Genomic DNA, 23,432 nt, shown 5'->3' on the forward strand with positions numbered 1-23,432 from the left:
GTAAAAGATATGGAATGACGTTTCGGGAAGTCTCAAAGTACACGTGTAAGTCACCAAGTTTCCTCGACCCACCCGGCTCAACCATTATCCCAAGGAACTTTTACTAGATTTTACAACATTCTCATTAGTCCCTGCCTCAGCCCTTGCTTGCACAACTAAAAGAAGATATTGTGATAATCCCTACATTACAAACTTAACTTCTAATTCTAAAAATACTTTATAATTTTAAAATAAATACTACACCTGAAAACACCTCTTCCCGACGAGTCGGCTTCCTGCTTGCAGAGAATGTGTAGGATTACTCTTCACTCACAAAGCACCAGATGCCAATGCTGCCAACTAGCGGACCGAGTTTTTCGTTAACGAATTAGACGAGACGAATTCTACTTACAAAAACACAACGCAAAAACTGCAGAAGTCAAAGTCAGTTGCAAATATTGCGTTGTAAGGACGTAAACCGTTCGGAGCGTGCCCATAAACCGTTCCGAACCGTTCGCAAAATGTCATAAATCACTGAGAACAAACTTTTTTTTTCTAATTTCACAATATTTATATACACTTACATTTATAGGCCTAATTCGAAATATTTAGAGAAACAGTTGGTTGAATTATGTAAGCATCCATTAACGATTTTTACGTCATCTAATTTAATTAGTAAATTTTGTACATAAATTTACAGAATGAGACGAGATGAAAATTTGATTTTGATTTGATTTATTGACATAACACAACAGGCACAGGCCTAATTACAGTGTTACATAGTATATACGTTATATAGATTATATAGATTAATAGAACTATTGGTAAAATTACATTCGGCTTACAAAATTAATAGACTTCTTAAAACTACTTACATCCATTGCCAGTACATCAAGGTTGAAATTTTCTTTAACTAACCTGTTGCAGGTTGCACTAACTCTCCATATAGGAGATCTGCTTAAGACGTTTGTTTTCGCTGTCATACAAAAAAATGTATTTTTCGAACCAGTGCGCAATTTAGTGAATGGTACTTGGATACATATTTGTTCGTTAAGATCAGGACAGTCTATTTTGCCATGAAAGAGTTTGTGTAAAAATAATAAATCAATATTTCTTCTCCTGAGTTCTAATGTTTCAAATTTAAAATTTTCAACAAGGTTAATGTAGCTTTCAAATTTTGGGTAGGATTTTGTTTTCTTAAATGTAAGAAGCCTTAAAAACTTATTTTGAATACTCTCAATGAAGAATGAGTATTTCTGTACATTAGGGTACCATATATTACTACAATATTCTAATTTCGACCTGACGTATGCACAGTGGCGTATTTACGATTTTGTTTCGGGAGGGGCTTTGCTAATTTTCGGGGGGGTTTTGCCTGAAAATGTGAAAATTCTGCAAGATATTTCATATACTTTACTATAATAAGTAAGATTACGGGGGGTCTTACGCCCGGAAGCCACCCCCCTAAATACGCCACTGCGTATACATAATACAGCACAATTAAAGTTTGATCATTTTGGAAATCTTTACTGACTCGATAAATATATCCAAGATTTTTGTAGGCTTCTTTGCAAATAGTTTTGATATGTTGAATAAAGGATAATTTTGAATCAAAAATAACTCCCAAACCCCTTATAAAATCAAGCTTTTTCAGTTTTTCCTCTAATATTGAATATATTTTTCTTTTCTAGTGAATGTTAAATAACTGCATTTATGAACATTTAAGTTAAATTTATTGTTTTTACACCAAATTTCAAGATTTTGTAAGTCACTCTGAAGTTCTAAACAGTCCTGAATTGTTTTAATTCTGTTGAATATTTTAAGGTCATCAGCAAAGAGTAGATTTCTAGAAAATTGAAAGCACTCAGGAAGATCATTTACCGGCAAAATGAAAAGTAGAGGTCCCAGATTCGAGCCTTGAGGGACTCCAGATGGTGCATGAAAGATTTGAGATTTATGATTACGATACAATACAGTTTGTTTACGATTTTGAAGGTAGGAAGCAAAGTATTGCAGAGTTGTTTTCGAGAAGTTAAAGGATGCCAGTTTAAGAGAATGTCATGGTCAATGACGTCAAATGCTTTAGAAAAATCAGTATATATATGACATCTACTTGTTCTTGCTTGTCAAGTTCCTTCGAAATGTAGTCTGCTATTAGTGCTAGATTTGATACAGTAGATCTGCCCTTCAGAAATCCATGTTGACTGACAGATAATGCAGGTTTAACATGATCCATTATTCGCTTATGCAGTATATATTCATACACCTTGGCAAACGCAGATAACATAGAAATTGATCGGAACTGTTCAATGTTACTAGCTGAGTTCGTTTTGGGTATTGGACACACAACTGACTCCTTCCATTTTTCAGGAAAGGTACTTGTTTTTATAGATAAATTAAATATAATATTCAGAGGTTGTAAGAATATATCTGAACAGCCTTTCACAATGTACGTTGGGATCCTATCTGGACCACTTGCTGTTTTCGATTTCAACTTCCTTATTGCTTCTTTTATTTCCTTTTCGGATATGAGAGGCAGTGAAAATATATCAAGAAGAGCACTGGAGCGATAATTTAGAGACATGCTCGATACGTCATAGTCCGCTCTTAAGGAGCCATAGACTGAACTAAAATGTTGCCCCAATGCTTTAGCTATGTCCCTATCATCAGTAAGGTCGTGACCATTGTACTGTATGCGATCAGAAGACAATTAACGCGATTTATTTTTAATGAAGGACCATAATAATTTTGGATCATTCTTTAATTTATCTTCTGTGCTGCTTAAAAACTCTTTATAAGCAGCAGTTATTTCTGCTTTAATTTCTCTACGCAGTTGACGGAATTGCTCTTCATGGTACTTAGTGTTGCCTACACTGAGACGACTTCTTTTTTTTTTTTACGATGATACGGTTTACGTTTAATTGTAATATTCGGGGTAAACCATGTAGGGTAGATTTTATTAGTTGCTCTTTTACGGGGAATGCAATCATCAAATATTTGATGCAATACTTCATAAAATAGATCGACAGCATGCTTTCTGAGAAACGAGAAAGAATTCTTCCAGAATTGATATGATATAGATAGACACAGAAATACGTTTAAAAATAAACTAGGAATGCAATGGATATACCCGATTGCAATGAAATTAGCTGAGTGAGCTTAAACTACGTAATCAGGAAGCGTTTTTCGGTGATTATTCCTCGATGGTACATCGGATTTTTGATTTCGACCCATGTTGTCACTCAGCACGACATACTCTATCAGCGTGCTAAGTTTGGTTGAGATCGGCCAAACGGTCTAGGAGTAAGCGTTTTTCGGTGATTATTCCTCGATGGTACATCGGATTTTTGATTTCGACCTATGTTGTCACTCAGCACGACATACTCTATCAGCGTGCTAAGTTTGGTTGAGATCGGCCAAACGGTCTAGGAGGAAGCGTTTTTCGGTGATTATTCCTCGATGGTACATCGGATTTTTGATTTCGACCTATCTTGTCACTCAGCACGACATACTCTATCAGCGTGCTAAGTTTGGTTGAGATCGGCCAAACGGTCTAGGAGGAGTTCGCGGACAACCAAACGGCTAACCCGAGTATAAGAGCTTCGCTTCGCTCAGCTCAATAATCACTATTTTAATTTATACAGTTCGTTTTGGATATCGTAACCAATTTAATAAAATGAATTTTTAAGTTGTCAATTCTTACAACTTTTCATATAGGTAACGCGAGATGTGACGAATATATAATTTTTAAAAAATGCATTTATCATTTACTTAATAGTCAATGCATTTGTTTCTATGCGTCAGAACCTAGGGACTCAGGCCACTTTCTCTCCATAATAGACCTATTATCGGTGAAGGGAATTAGCCCCACAAATGTTTCAATATCGTTCACTTTTTCTTATATCTAGGAAGCAATATAATCTTGACTAAGTTTTAAAAAGTGACTATTCAAGTATATTTTCATCTTGATAACATAATAGCTATTTCCTCTTCTTATTTATCTATTGTAGATTACTTGACTGGTATTAAAGTTCTCAGACAATTATTTTATCTCGTCCAGAGTTTTTATTGCAGGAGAGAATATATACTCTACTTACTTGTTCTGCTGTTCTTACTTGTTTTCCTCTACCCAGGTTCTGGTGACTGATGAACATCAGTAATGGAGCCATAGGGGAACCAAGGGGCGAGGTTCCCCTACTCGAAAACTCCCCTACTAGTGTTATTCCCTTCTTAGTAATGGTCAGGATTATCAACTGTTCTGGTTTGGGCGAGATTAAGCAAAAATTCTGGGCCTTATGGAGAGTCGTTCTATCGCGGGACTAGTGTTTTACTAAAGAATTCAACTAACGTTTCCTGCAGTAGTCAGGCCTTTAGTATGACTCTAATCATACGTCAAAACGACTTTCCATAAGGCGGTCTATGTCTTGTCTCGGAGGATTTTTTTTTTTTCTGTTTATGGGAACTTTTAAAATTCCGGAATTTATCTTCCGTTTCTTCAATAGTGAATATGTACTATATTGGTATATACAAATATAAATAAATTAGAAGCAACTATCCCACTAGCAAGTCCCGTGAAAAATAATAATTTTAAAATTTTAGCTGAGATGATGATTATTGAACTTCCCAGCAGTAGTGTTTGTAAGGAAACCAATTGGTGTTCTTGTCTTTTCCGTATTATGTTAATGGAATTTCATTGTTTCTTTCACATTTACAATCCATTAAAAACAGGACATTCTTTAAAAAACAAAACTGACTTAATATTTTTATCAAGCCCTAACTTTGTTACTTTTTCTATTTTAGTAAATACGATCCTGAACTTTTTAGTAGAATATGTCATATATATATATATATATATATATATATATATATATATATATATATATATATATATATATATATATATATATATATATATATATATATATATATATATATAAGGACTAGAGCCCGGATTTATATGCGAAACGCATGTTTATAGTAGGGCCTAATATGCGGAAAGTATGGAAAATATCTTTTTCTTTCCTACGGACTTGTAAGGATTCGTTTGAGACGCATATGATAGTGCATATAAGTGCACATTTTGAGTGAATTTCGATGTGCATGCATATTTCGTAAACTTTGCAGGATATTGCATATTTCCGAATGTTATTGCTACATACTAACATATTTCAGAGTATATCACAAGGAAGTAGGTTGTATTTAAAGTAAACTAAATCACTTTGTAAATAAAAGAAGAATAAATGTAGAATGTAGCATAAAATGTTGTATCCTAAATTAGTCCACCTGACTTTCCTTGCACATGTCTTCATCGCGTAGCAGATGCCAATATCCAGAAGTAGACGCGTTTGTACAAAATGTAAACAAAGTCGTTTTCAAAGCTCCATCGCGCGTAAGTATCTTTGACGAAGTTGCGAAAACTGTTCTGTTACATCCAATACCAGTGTTAACCCAATGGGGCTCATGACTAGAAGCTTTGTCGTATTACGCAAATAACTTAAATCAAGTAAAGACAGTTGTACACTCACTAAGTCCTGGTAATGCAGCCTTTATATATGTATCACAAAATTGTTTCCGTACAAGTGGTAACAGAACCACTTCTCGAGAATACCTGAAATATTAGACAGTTGGAATCCCATAACAATGCTTTGCAGGTTTCCTTGTTGTGAGAATTATAGCAGACTTTGTCCAGTGAAACTGATGTTGTTGGGAAAATAGCCTCAGATAAACTTCACCAAATATTAGACGAAAATCCCGGATAGAAAACAATTTGTGACATTGTAAATGTACTTAATCTTGAAAACAATGAACTGGAAGAGTGTTGCTGTTCACATGCACACTTCTGCTGATGTGGAAAGGAACTTTTTGATCTACAAAACGTTATTTACTGATAAACGCGGACATTTTACTTTCTCAGTGTATATTTCAGCGCATATGTTAATTTTTTAATGCATATTTTTTTTATATATATTTTTCGTGCATATTTGCATGCATATCTCGGGGTTGGTTTATGCATTGAAATCCGGGCTCTAATAATTGATTATGATAATGATACCTTTGCAAAATTTAATATTTCATAAAATTGTGTGGCTGTAGTTGTGCTGTAAAAATGGACATCACAGATCTGGGAGTTACAGAAACCTCAGCAGCAATAAAATTAGTTATGTAATGTTTGGGAATCTACCTCTATATCATAATAATTTAAGTTTAATACATTTTTATTTATTTATTTATTTATTTTTCTTTTTGTAATCTGTCTGGTAAGTAGTAACAGAATGTTACTCTATTTTTAGGGTCATATTCGAGGTGCATGTTAATGAAAATTTTTCTCAAGATCTGTCTTGAGAAGTGAATTGCTATTTCATAATCCCACTCAGGGAAGATTTTTGAGATATAGGTTTTTAGTAAGAAAGTCTTGATGAAAATGACATTTTGAACTAATTCATAAATATTTTTGGAAGACAGGTTTTCGATCTTGCTAATTCAAACAAAGTTCGCAGCAGGAATGACCCCATATTTTCTACAATACGGGAATATCAGTCTTGACCAAGTGCGTTTTCTCAAATCTACAAAATTCAAAAACGTATTTATGAATAAGAGTTGTCTCAAGACGGAAATTTTATCAAAGATTACGTTTCACTCAAAACATGTTTTACGCAATATAAGATTGGAATATATACTGTACATAGTGGAGGTAAAAATTGTACCAAGCATCTTGAGGTAAATTAGGGTTCTTTTACTTACTTCTATAAGGAAGAGATTAGAACCTACCTCTCATGCTCTTATGAGACAGCGTGGGATACGGGTTGGTGTGAATCATCTGCCATACCTAACTCTAGTCTTTTAATTTGACCATTTTTATTAATCAGCGCAAATGGGAAGACAATATTAAGATGGATCTCGTAGTGGAAATATAAAGTAGAAACTGGATCCAGTTGTGTAAGGACAGAAGTCAATGGATAGTTTTTGTGAACGCGGCATTGAACTTCCGGGTTCCACAGATTATAAAGTTAGTTACGGTTTAATAATTTACAATAAAAGATTTGGCAAACAAATCGATACCAATGTATAGAAGTGAAGCACTAGTCCTCTTTTCCATGGTTTAAATTTAGTTCACTTGGTATTCAAGCCTTCGATATATGTGGACACAGAGAGAGCAACTCCAGTGATCTTTCCAAAATATTAGTGGTACCCTAGCTATTCTCCTGAAGAAAATTCTTGCTACGCTACCAGTTGTCGATTTACGATTCTCTTGTTTCTCATGGGAACAAGGGAGAGTATGTTCATCTCAGTAGTATCGATGTTATTATACGATTTGTTTCTGTTTCGATATTCTGAATGAGGATTGTGACAGTAGGGTCATTTCGGATTTGGCCAGAAGGAGGGAGAAGAAGGTTGTCTACTGAACCAAGAAATTATTTTTTTATTAGTATATTAGTGCACAATTTATTAAAAAGCACGTATTCTAAAACTCAGGGGAGGGCAATTGCCTCTTCTGTATTGCCCAAATGGACGCTCCTGGACTATGAGTCTTAAAAAAGTGATTTTAGTTATTTTCTTCGACTGAACAGTGTTAATTGTATAAATCCGAACCATGAATTATTTTGTAGTGAGAACGAGAAGTGTTACATGAATACTCTTCGTCAGTATTGAAGTGCATTATGTTGGCAGGCTTCATTTCATATCGGCTTGTGTCAATGCAACGTTAAATTTGTACTTTAGTTTGCGATATTCAATACCACATACTGATTTTGCGTTGCGACATCAGTGGCGGAAATTTTGCGTTTTGGAACCATCTATCCTCCGTAATTTTATCCGACACTTATCATATCACCAGACGTCATTCTGCGTTGCGTTGCGGTCCGCAAATTTTGGGAAGAATTACGAAATAAAGCTGGAGTTTCGATAATTTCTTTATAGTGCGCAGGAACGGACAATACAAATAAATAAGAAGGGGTGAGAACGAAAGGAAAACAGTAAAGTAATGTGTATAATAACTTATTATTCTTCTCAGGACAGGAAGAATAATAGAAGAATAGTAAATTACAATAAGAACACAGCGCACATAGGAACAACAGATGGCAGGATGTAAATAATAGAAAATTCATACGCTCACATTTTTTGTGGAGAGTACAGAAAATATCATACATTGTTGGTTACTTGGTGCAAATATGAAGTATACCGCGTAAAGCTCTGCTTATAGCAAAAAAATAACAATATAAATTTGTCCTGTCAGTTACCAGATATTTATGACATCTGGAAAGAGAGTGGTCTTGGTGTAGAAGTGAAAACACGCTAAAAGTGGTAGACAAATTATTTTTTTTTAATACCATCTTTTTTCCCTATGTATGTATACCATCGGGAATTGAACCTGTATCATGTATGCTAAAAGTATGTTTTAATTATTATGCTATATAGATGAAAATTGCATGTTTAAAAAAATGCTACGACATGCTCAGTTGAATATTACATAAAAACGTTCGTTCAATACGATGAATAATAATACTACAGTGAGGTGGTGCTGGATCTTGTTGGAGAATAATACGAAATGAAACTCTTTGATGTATGTAAATAGAAACATTTCCAACTTGACTGTGTAATTAACTACCAAAGAGTATCTTTCGTATGTAAAACCACACCAACGAATATCTTTCCACTTCTCAATAGACATGGGGATTCTCAGACCTCCGAAAATACGCACATTACGGCGATTCACTGTACCTTGAAATGAACGACTCGGGTGAACATAATGGTAAGCCCCACTTCCGATGAAATTGAGTTACTAGGTGGATTGGATTGGCGTTGTACCACGGAACAGTATGTGGGTAATTATTTTTAGAAATATACCTACAGATGGCAGGGGAGACTTGTTTAGTATGTGTCATTCCATTGAATTGCATGGTAATGTTGAATCTTCTTTTCCAGTTTACTCGATAGTTAGAAAATGTAAGATATCATTGTGTTCCTCCGAGCTGCTGAAATTTGAAAACAAAAACTTCTCAGACAACATTATGCGTTTCAGAAATACCTCATTTTGATATATACTCCATATTGTGTCAGTTATAAACACCGTTGTTTCTTCCAGACATGTTTTTGGGGTCACTGCCTCCCTCCTTTTCCGGAGCTCTGAGAGTGCCCCTCGGAGAAGATGAAAATAATAAGTCTATAATATAATAATATAAATAGAATAGTACCAGCAGTGCTCCTCCGAATGCTGTGTGTGTTCCCTGGAACATTTTTTTCTCAAAGAAACACTGATAAACATCGTCCTTTTAAGTTTATCATCTGGTTGAATGGGTTTCACAGGATGAACCTTATATGAATACAGTCTTTTTTCTTTCTTTTTTTTTTTTTTTTTTTTTTTTTTTAGGTCGAAACAGGCGTATTCAATTCTCTTGACTTGCTAGGATGGGGTTTCTTTTCCGAGTACGAATTTTTGTTTGACGCGTTTAATATTCTCATACTTGTATTAGGTCGCCCGGAACGATTCTGATCTAAGACACTCTCCGCTTCTTCCGCTTCTAGCAACTTTTTTTTTTTTTTTTTTTTTTTAAGTACAAAAGTACTATTTTCTAGAAGGATGACATTTCTGGAAACGTATTCTAAAGTTTCCCTACGTATGTGTCACCGAATCAGCATACAGCTTGAGCTTTCTCCTGTGGAGTTGACATTCTTTTCAATTCGGATAAATTTTCCCTGGTAGTGCAGTCAATGGACACACTTGTGATTTGGAAAGTTAGAAAATAAACTTTTTTTTTTTTTTTTAGTTTGTCTGTCTATCATTGCTATTCAAGGATGTTATAAAGCAGAGGATCTGCCCACATGTATCTTCACCCTATTACCTTAATGAAGCCAGAGAACAACCGAGCATCGTCACAACAACCGAATCTGATTGGCTAATCTTGTTTCCGCCATGATTGTTGGCTCAAATCATTGCGATCTTATTGGCGCGGAGCGAGCAGAGTAAATGTGGCAAAACTGTGACGTATGGCTTCACGACTTTGTTGTATGGGCAGATCCTCTATTTTATAACATCCTTGGTGCTATCAGTTAATTTGCACTCATATTTTGATTAGTTTTCGATTTATGAATAACTAAAATGTCTGAGAATTTATGTACACGATATATATTAAAATTACTTTTATATTTTAACTTCTAGAATCAAAGCAGATAATAAAACCGGTTAAGATACAGGTAGAAACGAGACATCTGGATCAGTGTTCGTAGTTTCAGAGAAATTTCCTTAATGTAGGGAAAATTCCATAGATAAATTTAGCAAAAAAGGGAAGTTTTCGATAAAAAGTAAAAAAAAAAAAAAAAAAATCCAGGGAAATTCTCGCATTGACTTATTAACCAATATACATGTTTCAATTTTTCTTTGTTCTTTAGAAATAAAGCAATACAATAGCAATAGTTTGTGTATATTCCGTGAGGATACATATATGTGTGTGTATATCTTTTAAAGTAACATGATTTAAACCAATTGTTTCTGGGTGTATTTGTGTGTATGTTTTGTTGAAAAAAAAAAGTGAAGGAAAAAGTAAAAATGTAGAAGCAAAAAGCAAATAAATAAAACAAATGTGGTTGGCACTTCTTTTAATATAGATTAATTAAAGATAATAGGAAAATGAAAATAATAGGAAAAAGAAGACAGCATGCTTAGCCATCTTATTCGGCACTCTGATTGGATCACCTTATTGATAGAGGGAAAGACAGAAGGAAAACCGGGAAGAGGAAGACCAAGGATAGAATATCTAGATGCAAAGAAGAAACCTTATCAAAGTATAAAAACACCTCTCTCAAGGAAGAGAAAAGCTTTAAAATTTCCATGTTGCCCTCCAACCTACAGTTGAGGTGAGAAAGAAGAGGAAATTAATCTTTTCTGTCAGAAATTGGACTCGTAACAAACTAGGGAAATTTTGATAAGAAAAGGGAAAATTTGTCATCAGTTGAGGGAAATTTTCTTAAGAAAACCTACTAATACTGATCTGGATTTAGTCAGTAAACGTAAAACATTGGCACATGTGTTTGTGGCCTCACGCTCCCCTTCGATCAAGTTTTGTTTAGATACCAAGTCATCATAAGCGCATTATTAATTCCGTAACATATATACTGTAGGTGAGTTGCACAACAGTAAAGTGAATTCACGTTGTATGAGAGATTTGTTTTATAAATTATCTTACATAATTATATTAACTTGCGTATGAGTCGCTGATTCACACTGGCTGTTGGAGTTTTGCTTTCCTTATCATATTAGTTGGAAAAATTTATTTTACTCATGTAGGGAAGAGAAACTTTCTGCTTGTGAGGTTCTCAATAAGGCTCGCCAACCGTCTATTCATTTTGTTGCTTATGGATAACATGGAGGAAAAATACAGTGGATCTCTTGAAAAGACATGGGTAATGGTTTGCGTCAACGCACCGCATAACGTGTTTTAGTTTGAGAAAATAACAGGGCCGGACAGGCCTCCAGGAAAAGGTGCAAAACTAACGTTTTTGAGGGCGCATCCCTCAAATGGAATTTACTATAATCCTCCTAATTTGGAAACTTTCGATGTACAACAAATAATGTACCATTTTGTTGATTTTGTGTTAATTATTTTCAAATAATGTTTTATTATTGATAATGAGCGTTAATATCTACCAGCAATAAATATCAGGTCCTATAAAGTCGCTCCTACAAAGCTGAGAACGAAATAATAATGAACAGAGAAACAGAAGTTGCCTATCTGGATAACATCGTTTGGGAGATCTCATGTTTAGTGAGTGAGTGAGCGTGTCGGTGCTATTTCACTGTGTTATTTAAAGATTAGAGGAATACTGTAAATGTTTTTAAAAATCCACCATACAGCAATCGGATTCTAATTGAATAGTACATGTGATTTAATATATTTATCTAAATAGTCTCGTTCACTATCCAAGTAGCCCTATAAATGTTTCCTTTTCAGAGGGCAATTTAAATAACAGTATAAAATAAACAGTTTTCAATCTTGTGCAACCACCATATGAAGAAATGGAAGACATACCCATAGCTTTAGTATTGCTTATTTAAACAGAAAATATTGTCCATATCTTTCCGAAAAGTTTCATTTTATTTGAAACTATTCGCCTACCTCGCTGTACTAAAATTGTAATACCATCTTAATTCGTGAAGATTTCCTACTTATCTTAAAATTAAATTGGTATTTATATATACGCAATATTCTTCAAGCCTGCTTTGTGAGCTAAATTCAAGCGGGAGTTTCACAATTCACCCACAAAACACCTGTAGGCCTAGATGTCACCTGCAAACTGTTCGGTTCACGACTGCTTGAGAGACATTATATTTCCATTGTTCTTTTACCTCCACGTGTGTTTCGCGGAAAGTTTCCGGATGTAAATTAAAAATTATTGATGATACAGGTATGCGTTGAATTTGTTACATCTCTCATTGCATTTAATGAATTCCGTATGTTTCGAATATCAAACTTACATGAATATTAACCCTTTTAAATGATGATGGCACAACACCTGTGCCATGGCGTCGACCTTCGGAATTTGCTTTATAAGTCTCTAGTAAAGCTTTTTAGACTTTTTTTTTTTTTTTTTGCATTCATTCAAATATGGAAGCAAAGTTTGCAGCCTTGCGTGCTCTATCTGGGGGCTGTGACGTCACAAACATGAACGATGAGTTTTAAAAAGGGTATATTTGAGAAGTTTTTTTTTTTTTTTTTTTTCAAAAAATCCCTGACAGTACTATTTACCCTAGAATCATGGTTTGTACCTCGTTGGTTTCGTTATGAGACAGACTTTCGAAATATATCACTCAAATTTCCCTATCATGTAGCAGAAGCAGGAAAATCTCGTCCAAAATGAAAAAAATGGGATTTTTAAAGAAAATTTTCCCTTTTCCCCATTTTTCTCTTCACAGGTACACGATAGCGAAATTTGAGTGGTATCATTTGAAAGGCTGCCTTACGCTGAAGAAAATGAGGTATGACTCATGTTGCTAGAGTCAACAGACGTGTGTCAAAAAACTCGATTTCTTTATTTTTTCATTTTTTACACATTTTTAGTCAATTACTTTAGTAAAGTATCTACAGTATTATCACTATTTATTCTAAAGTAATGATAAGTACCTCGTTTTCTTTGGCATGAACCTTTTTTTCTAACGGTACCACTCGCAAGTCTAGCATGTACCATAGTGGAGAAAATTCGCAAAAAAAGGAAAAGGAATTTTTTGACAAAAATTTCCATTTTTCGCGAATTTTCTCCACTATGGTACATGCTAGAGACATGCGAGTGGTACCATTTAAAAGACTGGTTTTGGCCACACAAAACGGTGTATCAATCATGTCTCTACGATAATTAGGGATGAGCCAGGAAATTTTTATATAAAAATGGAAATTGCTCACATAGGGGAAAGCTGGTACTGTTTGCACATGGGGCCATATTTTTTTTTCTCTTTTAATTTTCAAGATATAACATTGAAACTTCATACAGTTATTACACATAGTATGTAGGATGTTTGCGATTTTTTGAGGCTCTGTGGGTTGACACAGGGGCCGGCCAGAAGGGCCCAAAAAGCAGAAAGAGAGAAGAAATCGATGGCACAAAGCTTATTTTCAAAAGCATATTATATAATGTACATATATGTGTGTATGATTTAGTTATTTATTTATTAAATTTTATCAACACCGTGCCAAGCGGATCACATCAAATTTTCGTCCTAGCACAGAAATACATTTTGCTCTCTGCACTGTTTTCATGAACATAAGAATTTTGCGCAAGTCGTAAGCTAGAAAAAATGTTCTAGTAGCCCAATCGCAAAAATTGGTAGGCAAGCAAACTTAGTGGCAACCCAATAGGTATTTTTCTCCAAATCTGGCAATGTATTTCCACTTGCATAGCGCCTGAGCGAAGGAGGTACGAAATGAATGGTGGTAACGGTGCTGGCATGTTCAGCGTTGAAGTTACAGACGCAACCAAGTAGCGCAGCACAAACATATATGTAAGGTGCACAACTCATCGTGCAGCGCATCCTTATTCTATGCTCTGTCAAGACTCTCACTCATTTTGCATTGCATATTACCATAAGCAGAACGTATTACACAATCATATGCATGAGTGTGACTTTTGCCCATACGATTTTTCTGCTGCTACTAATAGAGTTAAGCAATTCGTTATTTTAATTATTTTAAAAAAGTTTTTTTTTTTTTTTTTAATATCGGGCAATTTGATTGATTTCCAAAAGCTTATTCTGCATATTATCGTGTAAAAGCGTCGCAACGTTTTGAGAGCTGGGTGGGGGCACAAGACGAACTATATTTGAAAAATCGCACCGGCGGCGGGCCGGCCCGGGCATGAACAATAGGCACAGCAATTATAATTGTTTTTTTTTGCAAGCTTTGCGTTGCGTGACGCTTCATAATGTTTGCGAAGGTTAGTACAGAATAAAGCCCATGGTGTAGACTGAATAGGTATGAGGGGAAATCGTGTATTGGTATACAAGCGTTTCCCTTATCTATTCCGTCTATCAGTACAAAACTTGGTATACACATTTCTATCCCCTATACTATTTTTTGAGATACATTTGGGTTGTATGCTTTTACCCGGGGTCACTCCAGAGGGGTCCAAAGTTGATGGGAGGGATTTCTGGAGGGAATTTTCCCGACATTCTCCCAGTTTTCCCTGTTCAAGTACGTTAGGGACCCCAATAGATAGCACCCCTTGAAAAACTTGTTTCATACTGAAGAGAATGAACTATAAAACATGACTTTCCAATAAGCAGTGTTGATGCATTAGCTATTTTGCTGCAAGTTTACGATTTTCTTTATGCTAACATTTTTGAACATACTAAGAATCTGTTTTGTCCTATCTACCTAGGTAATGATTTTGTATCTGTACACGTATCCTTAATCTGCACCGTAGAGGCATCTAATTATAAATAAATGTATAACGTTTAACTGCCGTTTTCTAAGAAACTATTATCATAGAAATGATATAATTTTCCCCTAAATGCAAATTGAGTTGTCATTTGACCAGAAAACAATGGAACTTTAGTCATGATATATTAAATGTCTAAAGTAGAGATAAGTTTTACACCAAGGATTACAACTACGCTTATAAAACACCATTTTTCAGCGTACTGAGAGTCTGTTTTGTCCAAAAGATGAAATTTATGTAATGATTTTGTATTAGTATAGGCATTGTAAATCTGCACCATAAAGACATCTAGTTTGAGAGATATGCATAACGTTTCGTGAATTAAAAATCACTTTTGATCAAAGAATATAATTAATTCATATTTTAAAGTAGGCAGTATTGAGTAAAATGGAAATAAAAGCTCTCATTTCTCCTTGTTGTAAATCATGTGTAAAATGCGACCGTGTGTAAACACTCTTCTACCCGTATCTCATGTGGCAACATCGCATGTATCGCGATGTGCTCTGCCATCTAGTGAGAAAGTTTTACCCTAATGGTGACTAGCGATCCAGCTTAATGGGCCCCAAGGACTTACTCCATTGTCCATGACACCTAATTTTTGTGCATGAACATATCTTTGTTCCGCCTTATACAGAGTCGTTTTGTCATATGATTAGCGTCATACTAAAGGCCTGACTACTGAAGGAAACATATTTAAATATGTTAGTCGAACTCTCTAGCATGACACAAGTCACGCGTCAGAAGGACTCTGCATAAGGCACGTTATGTTTATCGATTGGATTAGGTTTGATTAGAAAGTCCCGTTGACAGGTTCATGTCCTTTCCTTGTAAGTTTAATAAATGTGTGCATTGTATATACATTCATTTACTCTTTGTTGCTTGTGACACCCATCATAAGCATTTGTACAAAACTTTTGTTTATACAAGTTGTTAGTGAAGCTTTTATTCACTGACCAGAACAAGTTATGCTAGTGAAGCATTCATGCACCATATTGCGTTTATTTTGTCCTATACTGACAGTTTCATAGAAGATCGTTTCAAGTACAATTGCCAAATCTACACAATTATAATGGTTATGGGACAAGTTCATTTTTTCTTCCTTAAGCGAGACCATTGTGATCGACCATGTTCTTAAGAAATGATGTCCAAACACTATCCTGTAAATAAATTAAAAACATTTCCATTTGTTCATTATGAAATTAACCCCAAGACGTTTGAGCTAAGTTGAGCAGTTAGTATTAATAGTTATGATGTAGATAGTTTCGAAACGAAACGATTCATCGATCTTGTCTTAAATTGGTTCATTCACTTTCTTTCTGGAAATTTCGATGTCCAAGATGCTCATCGCAGTGGGCGATTAATCATAATTAAAGTAGATGATATTCTGGTTAAAGTCGAACAAGATCAGCATGTAACCAGTCATAACATCGCCAATCACCAATCCATTACAAAAGAAGATCGACGTTTGGAAGATACATGATCTATAATAACTCAAGAACATTTACTCGATGCAGATCCAATCTGCAAATCTCTACTGAAACGTAACAAACTCGAGTCATTTCTGAAGTGGTTGATGACTAGTGATGAAAAGTGGATATCCTATGACAACAATATGCGAAAAAGATCATTTTCGAAGCGAGAAGAAGATCCACAGTTCTGCAGCAAAGTCCACATTGACATCCAGGGAAGTTATGCTGTGAGTTTGGTAGATTACAAGGGCATCGTACATTATGAGCTAGTGCCGCCGAGCAAAACGATAACCTCGTACCTGTACTGTCGACAAATATTGCGTGTGCACCTAACAATTCGAAATATATGTCAACAGAAAGGGTGTCAACGCTAAACCACGTACATCTTTAACGACCTATCAGAAATGAAGAGACCTTAGCTGGGTGGTTTTAATGCATCCACCGTATAACCCAGACCTAGCACTCTTAGGCTATTATTTGTTTCAGTATTTGCAGAACTTCCTACATATAGTTTAGGTGATTGCAAATGGGACTTGTGAAAGCCACGTGAGAGAATGATTTCACCAGAAATCATTAAAAAAAATTCTATAGCGACGGAATTGTGGTTGCCGAGAAAATGGCAGTAGGTCAGTCGATTTTGTACACTGTCGGTAGATTTTGGCATATCCGTGGAGAAAATATAGTTTGTCCATTATAAGCATTAACCCTTAACATATGACAATTGACTGACATATGGATAACTATGTTGCTGTGCGACAACCGAATGTCCAGATGAGAGTTAACGTTCCACAAGCGAGATGCGCTGTGCGTTTGTGCTGCGAGTTTAGGCGAATAGATTATCGTGATTTGTATTACAAAGCGAACCGGTAATGTACATTAATAATAGACAGGTTATCTTAGCAGCACATCCAGTAAGCTCAGCAGTGCGAAACGGTAGACTATCTAACTTGTTGGCCCTACGTTGTAAATGGCCGCATTGCCGATTATTTGCCAAACAAGTAAATTGCCAACGTATTCCCTACTAAGTGAAATTGTTATTATGAGTGCAAGGAACAAACTGTTGGATAAATAATGGCAAATGATTGGTTGGTCAGCATACATTATTTTAAATCATGTTCAGGCAACTTATTTTACAACTTAAATTTTGCAATTACCATTCTCTAATTATGCCGACCATTAACCAACATGGGGTCTGCCCGGAAACTATTTCTCAAAAACTACCAGTCTTGTGACTTTTTTACAACTGTAAAATACCATGAAGTAGGAATACTAGAATGAATAGTAGAAGTAATTTCTAAATACTAATGCTGATACCTCTAATTTGTCAAGCTTTTATAGTAAATACAATTGTAAAATATTTGATTTTAAAAAAGGTTTACACTAGTATTACAAGACTAGTAGTTTTGAGAATTAAGGTCCCTGGTGTGCTATTATACGTGTACCTAGCTAGTCTGCATCCTGTTCAGAAAAATACTCTATATTTTACAAAAAACTTAATAGTTCATAGCAAATGAACAACACAGGTCACTATTGAAGCTCCCTTGTCGCTAAGCGGTAGGGATGAGCACGAGTCGAGCTAAAACTCAACTCGACTCGAAACTCGAAGCGAACTCGAGTCGAGTCAAAGTTAATTTTCTCGAATCGAATTCCGAGCCGAGTCACTGTTTTAAGCTCAAGTTTCGAGTCGAGTCGAGTTTGATAAATGGCTCGCTCATTCAGCTCGTTTTAACTCGTTTTGAAATCATTGCCTGATTAGAATAGAAAACGAAAGCCATGAGAAATGTAAGCAGTAATGTAGAATATGTTTAGTGTTGCTCTCGAGATGGGATGGACATTGCTCGCATCTCGTCTCGTCTCGATTAACGAGACGACAATGGATTTTTATAATGAGATAGCCTCAAATGTCGTGAACACCAATATAACTATATACTGTAGTTTTTACCAAAAGGCTGAGACCTGCGTGGTCGAAGTGTTGAGCCCAAACAGAAACCCAACCCTTGTAGTGATGTCAATAGGCTCAGTTCGGTTCAAGAACAGCTCGAGCCGGCTCGGTTCAGGTATCATCGGCTCGGTTGGGGTGAGCCATCAACTCGGTCAGTATCGGCTCGAGCCGGCTCGGTTCGATAGTGAATGAGCTGTGAACCGAGCCACTCGAGACATTGACAACTCTAAACCCGGGCCGAGCAGTTTTGAACATGTTTGGCCGATGCCCTAGAACTTTTAACAATTTTTGGCTCGAGCTCGAATACTTGCTCGTCCGGAACTCAAACCCAGAACCTCGTGAACGATTTTGCTCCCTCCTACACTTCACGATTACCAAGGTGAGCAGTCAACTAGTTTTTGGTATTCAGCTACAAACCGCCTATCTTTTATGTTTATACACTGTGTTGTAATAATAATAATAATAATAATAATAATAATAATAATAATAATAATAATAATAATAATTAGTAGTAGTAGTAGTAGTAGTAGTATTGGTAAGTATCATTGATAATAATTATATTGTCTATGTAGGATCCTTGAAAAAAGTACTTGAAACTACACACAGCATTTGGCTCGATTTGGCTCGAGTCAAATCGAGTTGAGTTGGAGGAAATTTTTCGAGCCGAGTTCTCGAGTCGAGCTCAAAGATGTCTATATCGAGTCGAGTTTCATTGAAAACTCGCTCGAATTCGCTCGTGCCCATCCCTACTAAGCGGTTAGCGCACGCGCCCTTGGCGTAGGAGACGCGGGTCCAAATCCCGACTGGAGCTCATGTCCTTCGTATCCTACATTTAACTGTAGGTCCACGTCTCCTACAGCCTCACTGCTGAACGGGACACTAAGCTCAAACTCACACTATTACTTGAATTAAAGGGCATCAGGGAGAGACAATGGTAACCCTCATTCTGAAAAAAAAAATAGTTATTGCAGAAAAACAATGATAATATTCAAATAAGCTGAACTGTAATGCGGGGGTGGAATAGTAACCAATTATAACCAGCTCTAGTGAAGTGTAGGCAATGACGACGCTAGACTTCTCTTTTAGGTCTAGATACATTATTTGAGAGTAGTTTTTTTTTTTTTTTTTTTTGTACCTAAAAGTTTTATATTCTTGACTTACATTAAAATTCATCATGTATGGGAGGGGGGCACTCGGTGGGTCAGAATTAACATCCATGGGCACCCGTCTCTTGCCTCCTCTGCGTATAGAATGTATTATTGTGCTTACCTCTCACGACCCTTCAAAATTCATATACAATATGAAAGAGTTCTCAATTAAGAAAGGGGAAAAAAGAGAGAGAGAGAGAGTACAACACTTCGACCCTGGAATAAACTACACGTATTTTTAAAAGTGTACGCTTGATAACCCTAAAGTATATAATTAATTTGCTGAAAAATTATGTAGAGTTAAAAAAAAATAGCTTCAGGGAAGTAAGTTTTGAACATGACAGTACAATTCTTGCTTTTCTCTGTATGTTGATAAATTATTAGACCCTAACAAAACGACGTAACATCGAGATCACAAAAAGAACATGCTGCAAGTAACCAGGATTCATTTTTTCTTATATCACTATTCTAAGGGAAGGATTTGAACTAGGCGCGCATCCAGATTTTTTTTTGGGGGGGGGGAAAGGTCCAAGCTTTGTTGGGAGTCCAAAACTATAATCCACTACGTCTATTTAGTATTCAACGTGTACTATTCTCCATCCGAAAAGACGATAAGTAATTGTAAAATACTTCTACCTATATTTTCAATTGGGGTCCCGGGTTCGATCCCAGCCTCCGCCAAGTGAACTTTGTGGTGGACAAACACCGTGTGCGTGGGTTTTCTCGGGGTTCTCCCGTTTCCTCCCACTTCCTTCATTTCACCATTTCATTCATTTATCATCTTTACCGTCTCCTTTAGCCTAACCGGCATAACCGTGGGACGTAAAACTCAAACATTTCTTTTTCATTTTCTATATTTTCAAAAAAAAAGAGAAAAAAACAATGATAGAACTAGATTGTTTTTATAAGAGAAAGAACACAGATGAAGTGTAAAGATCAAATTTTTATGTTACATCAATCGTTTCCCTGTTAAACAAGCATAGTTTTAGTGTACAAATGTACTATGTAGAATTAGGAAGTTTTTGGGGGGGGGGACTTCATCCGGTGGACCACCTTCGTGGGTGCGCCCCAGATTTGAACCGGATTAGTCCCCTTCGCCTTAAGCAACTGTAAGAAGAAAAATGTAGCCCTAAGTAAAACTATATACTAGTGGGTTTCTCAAACATTTCAACACAGTTTTTATTCAGTTGGCAACGCTGTGTCCAATACATCAGTTAACGAACTCAGCTAGACATAAGTATTGATAATTTACAGTTTAGGGTTTACTTTCATTTAATCACTACTGTAATGAACAATTGCATTAAATAATTGAAATATTATATATTAGTCATACTGTGCACGGTTTTAATTTGTATTATTTGTGATGAATTCCTCTGCAGGCAATGCCTCTCTCATGACCTCTGCGCCATTGGCAGAAGCGCCGCATATCAAGGAACGTATTCTGCGCTTTGCATGCAAAGAAAGAAAGAAAATAAAACCTTGCGAAATGAACATATTCTTGCATACTTTCTTTTCTCACTTGTTTTAAAATTATTGTTTACATTCAATAATCTCACCCACAGAGGTAGATAATTATTTGACTATTCATTATTCATTAAAGTAGATCAATAACTTCAATACGTAATTTTATCTGGAAGCACAAATTATACGAGCAAAATAGGGTTAGAACGAACTATTCCGCTATAATGAAATAGGACAATGAGGCATACAGATGTGTTTATAGCATTATAGTATCCGAATTAAATAATCACTTCTTAGGTATTAAATTAGCTACAAGATAAACTAATTTTGGCGAAATGTTATTTATAGTTACCATAGATCGATCCTATAATATTATTATATTAACAGGCGTAACAGGGACGTACGCAGGGGGTGGGACCTGGGAGGTCTTCCCCCCCCGAAATGTTGACTTTTGTATAAATTTAGCCTAATTTTAGGGGCAATTTTAGGAGTTTTAATATAATATACCCTCATATTGAGTTTGGACCCCCCGAAATAAATTCCTGTGTACGCTACTGAGGCGTAGTATACTCCTGAATTACTTGTCCTTACTAGTAGCGGGATTAACATCGGGCATCCGGGACAAGGCCCCGAAATATTTAAACAAAGATGGCTTAAAACGTAAAATTTAAAAATGAAAAGTAATAAGCCTAAGGAAAGGGAAATATATGAACTAGAAAATAAATGTTAACCAAATATTAAATTATTGAATATATTAAGAATTAGCATCAATTTCAGGCTTCGCAGGGTTAAAATAATGTTCTGTTACTTTTTATTATTACTCAAGAGCTCTCTGATACACTTTTTTTTTTTTTCAATCTTCAACCAGACAGCACACGTAAATTTTTGGGGATTTTCAAGTCGAGACATTGCCACATAAATTTGGTCATGTGAGAAGCAAGGTGTTCTCCCACCGTCCCCAAGTTTGGGGCTGAATTTAGATTTAAACGATGTCAGAAGTGTTAGTCACTCACTGTTCATCTCAGTCACCCCGAAAACCATGAATTCGACACCAATATCGGTCATTTTCGATCATTTTTTAAATATCTCACCCTCCCCTTACCTAAGTTGCACCGTCCAAGTGAAATCATTAAAACTACTGCAGGCCCGAACCTCATCTATGTTGAAAAATCTGACATTCCATAATTCCAAGATTGATATTCCGAAATTTTCTACTTTCTAGCATGACTAAACATTTTAATTACGGTACGATTTCAGGAATGAAGATTTTCACTTTTGAAGTATTTCGAAATGCAGAACGCCCTGTACTATGTATGTATGTATGAATAAATAAAAAATATAATAAATAAATAAAGTCATGGCAATCCCAACAAAAAAATAAATAAATCCCTCTCTCATGCTTCGCGAGTGACTGGATTGCGCGATCTTACAAGTTCTAGTATTAGGAGAACAGAAGGTAGCTCATGGTAGACGGCACACCACAAACCGCTAGCAATAACGAGTAAGTGTGAGTGAGCGAAGTGGAACAAGAAAGATAGGGAAGGAGTGAAGCATTTCGTCCACTTGCCACCAGATGGCATTTGATGAAGGGATTTTGCGAAAGATTTCCCACGTGCAAGCAACGCGTACGTATCGTGAAGTTGATATGTGTCGTATTTCATTGTTGGTTGATTTTGAATGAAATTAGCAGGGTAATTCTTACATTGGTAGGAACATTCTGCATTTTGCGGCAAGCAATGGCTGATTGTCTATTCACCCGTGGCGGCCGGTGGATTGTGGTTTTGGGTGTTGCAGTACGAACGATCGGAGAAAGAAGATATAAAGTGGATTAATTGACTAATCAGCATAACATTAGATGCAAATGCTATGTGACATGTTAAATTAAATAAAATTCTGTTTTTAAAAAATAAAAAAATGCAGAACATTTAAACCGATTAATCACCTTATTTAATTAGTAAGTTCATTCTTCTCTCTTTGATTGGAACAAATCTGCCTAATACATGCTGGTTGAACTCTAGTGTTCTTATTGTCAGATCTTTTTCGATGGAAAGCATAACCAAATGTAATAACCTTTCTTGGGACATTCAATTTCTTGAAAGTGTCAATTCTTTTCGATGTGAAAAGAAAACTTTTCTTCTTTTACTGACGCCATAGGTACAGTTAATATTAATTTCAGAAGCTTTGTAGATTCACTAAATATTTTTTCTAGATTATTGTGAACAATTCATTCTAGCAAACATCCCTGACAGTGATCCGAATTTCTCTTCAGTGTAGACTGAAGAGAGTTCATGGTAGAGAGTAATGTCATAAAAAAAATGTACATTGAACACGCTTTATTCACAATTTATCTAGGAAAATTTAAAATAAATTGTAGAAATGTATCTAGTGCATACAACATTATTGCCATAAGATGTCCTGTAAATTTAAACTTTTTTTTTCGAACACTTCTGAATTGCACTTTTCTTGTTTGGTCTAAGCCTTAATTTTAAGTTTTTCCTCAGTCGAAAGTTG

General features: G+C 35.6%; 1 protein-coding gene across 1 annotated transcript in view; it reads right to left on the reverse strand.

The window, feature by feature from the left end:
• The window catches only part of LOC145694582 (tRNA (uracil-5-)-methyltransferase homolog A-like), a 54,349-nt gene extending 53,951 nt beyond the window's left edge, over positions 1-398 (reverse strand). The window contains exon 1 of the mRNA XM_081770938.1: positions 244-398. The gene's annotated coding sequence lies outside the window, so the exon portion shown is untranslated. The remainder of the gene's footprint in view (positions 1-243) is intronic.
• Positions 399-23,432: the final 23,034 nt, after the last annotated feature.

This window comes from Thermobia domestica, chromosome 9 (genome assembly GCF_964235325.1).
Source record: "Thermobia domestica chromosome 9, izTheDome1.hap1.1, whole genome shotgun sequence".
NCBI lineage: Eukaryota > Metazoa > Arthropoda > Insecta > Zygentoma > Lepismatidae > Thermobia > Thermobia domestica.